General features: G+C 40.8%; 1 protein-coding gene across 1 annotated transcript in view; it reads left to right on the top strand.

Moving 5' to 3' along the window:
- Positions 1 to 2500, top strand: part of dlgap4b (discs, large (Drosophila) homolog-associated protein 4b) — an 88037-nt gene that overhangs the window by 62235 nt on the left and 23302 nt on the right. The window lies entirely within an intron of this gene.

The following is a 2500-nucleotide window of genomic DNA, read 5'->3' as shown; positions in this document are numbered from 1 at the left end:
ACTACCGGTAGTGACACCCTTTACATTTGCATTACAAAAATATTTATTTTAATTTCTTTCGTTGCTACTAAGCTATTAGTTTCTTCATGTCACATTTCACATGAAACTGCTATAGCGTTGCTTTCAGATCTCGGAAACTGGCTTACACCCTGAGAAATGGGAGAAAGAGTAGCAAAAAAGTGGTTGGTGGTGATGGTGTTGTATTGGTAGTATTGGTAGTAGTAGTGCCGGTAGTTGTATTGTTGTGTAAATATTTTGTAATGCAAATGTAATGTCTTTCGTTGCTTTAAAAAATGTTTAAGCTATTTACTTGGTTTGTCACATTTAATATATGAAACTGCAATAGAATTGCCTTTCCGACCAGGATAGGCACATATCTGAAACTGGCTTACACTCTGAGATAAGGGGACTCTCTGGTTTCCACACTTAGAATGCAGGAGAAAGTGTAGCAAAAAAAAAAGTGGTTGGTGGTGTTGGTTGTATTAGTAGCGGTAGTTGTATTGTTGTATATCAGTTCTTACAAAGGAGATGAAAGTGTGGGGAAGCATATGATGGTGATTATTATTATGTGCAGAGGTGTCAAATCCAGGTCCACAAAGTAAAACCTCTGCCACAGTTTCCGTCGAACACAGATGAAACCAATGAGCTGCCAGTCCACCTGCCTTGAGTACTCTATATTATCAGCTGATTCAGAACTGATTGGATAACATTTCTGGCAGGATTTTAACTTTTATGAACTGGGAGTTGACAACTCTTTTTTATTATTATTGTGCTCTTGAGGGCCAGTCTCTTGTGTTAGTCAGCTTATGCCAGCAGCAGCAGCTGCAGCTGTGTGTATTTTGATGAACGGCTTCACCATCCCGTGGGCGTGTCACATAGTTGTAGGGGTTGGTTGTTATGGAGAGCAGTCCGTGTAGAACCCCCTGCCTGCCAATAGTGTAATTTACAGCCCATCATTCAATCCAGGAAACGCAAGAGGTGAGGAGGGCGGAGGCAGAAATGGAGAAGCTGAAATGTACAGTGATTTTTTTTTTTTAAAGTGAAATGCTGGCAGTGTTCAAGACGCATGAAATGTTCACTTCAATAGAAATGAGGTGTGCAGTGCTGAACACCCTGATATGTTCGCAAGTCGTGAGCCATTCTAGCCTGAGAGGGAGATTCTTTGTGCTGTTCAGTGTGTGTCATCAAACATGCCAAACAGTAACAAAAAAATAAATATCACTTCATATTAGCATGGAATGTGCAGCATTTTCTTTTATATTTGAGTACACAAGTACCTCAAGAAGACAAAATTGGTGTGCAATGCCTTCTCTTTTTTCTAAACAAACTGTAACAAATTATTCCAGCAAATGTTGGTTGCGGTTGAACATGTGTATGGTGTAAGAGATGGAAGGCCGGTGATCGGTAAAGACGGGGGAGGGAGTGTGTTGTTAGATTTTGGAGGTGTTCCAAAATTCTCTTCTCCAATAAAAATTGAAGGCTGAATTCTCTTCTCCAATAAAAATTGAAGGATGAATGCTCTGCGTTGTGTTTTAGTTGACTCACTTGCAATAATAAAAATAAGTCTTGACTTCGTAGTTAAAAGGATCGATCAGGATACAATTTATTATAGAAAAAGTGAGATTACAAAAAGAATAAGAAGAAAATAAAAGAAGTAAAAGTAGGAAAAGAATAATAAGGTTAAAAAGAAATAAAAATGAGACAAAGTCTCACAGCGTCTCACTATCTAGGCAGCATCCTATCTCTGGCGAATGACAGGCAAATCGATCGACAACTGACAAAATGGTGGCAACGGTTTTTATACCGTCTTCCTCATGTCAGCAGGTTACACGTATGCAAGTATGATCTTAGTTAAGGAAGATGTCGTCTCCATGTCTCCAGTAGTGACGAAGCATAAAACACCTATCGCTAAGGATAACACACAGCCTAGATGTGTCTGCTATCTGGAAAGTTAGGCGCGAGCACACTGTGCCCTGGCACAATGGCCTTCGACAGCAGAGGCTCTCGCTCTGAGCTCTCCAGATATCAGCAAAGTAACAGTAAACATGCCACATTCCAGGGCCCAATTGATTGGAACACTGGAAGGGCTAAAGTTTCATTATAAAACTTAACAGTATGGTCAATCAGTTGTTGGTCAGCTGCAAAATGCAGCTGGATAAACCACTCAAATTCAACAGTGTGCCTATTTCACCCTCCTCCTCCTAACTCCCCTTCTTCCCTCTGTGAGGAGAGAAGGAGAGAGAGAAAGGATGTAGGGTCTAATTTCCCCAGTCCGTCTGCTCAGCAAGGATGATTTCTGGAAAGAAAAAAAAAAAAACATGATGGTGTGGAAAATTGAAATTCCCAGACGCTGCTTTACCATAAGGGCGCCATTTCACATTATTTTCGCCCTCTCTCGCGGAGATTAATATTTTGTCACGCTCTACGTGTGCGGCAGATCTCTGCCATCAATCATGTTTCCAGACGGAATGTCAGTCAGCTGACTGCTGTGTTGTGCTGT

Source organism: Engraulis encrasicolus, chromosome 14, assembly GCF_034702125.1.
Source record: "Engraulis encrasicolus isolate BLACKSEA-1 chromosome 14, IST_EnEncr_1.0, whole genome shotgun sequence".
NCBI classification, from domain to species: domain Eukaryota; kingdom Metazoa; phylum Chordata; class Actinopteri; order Clupeiformes; family Engraulidae; genus Engraulis; species Engraulis encrasicolus.
Note: the sequence above shows the minus strand (reverse complement) of the source record. Positions and strands in the feature narration are given on the sequence as shown.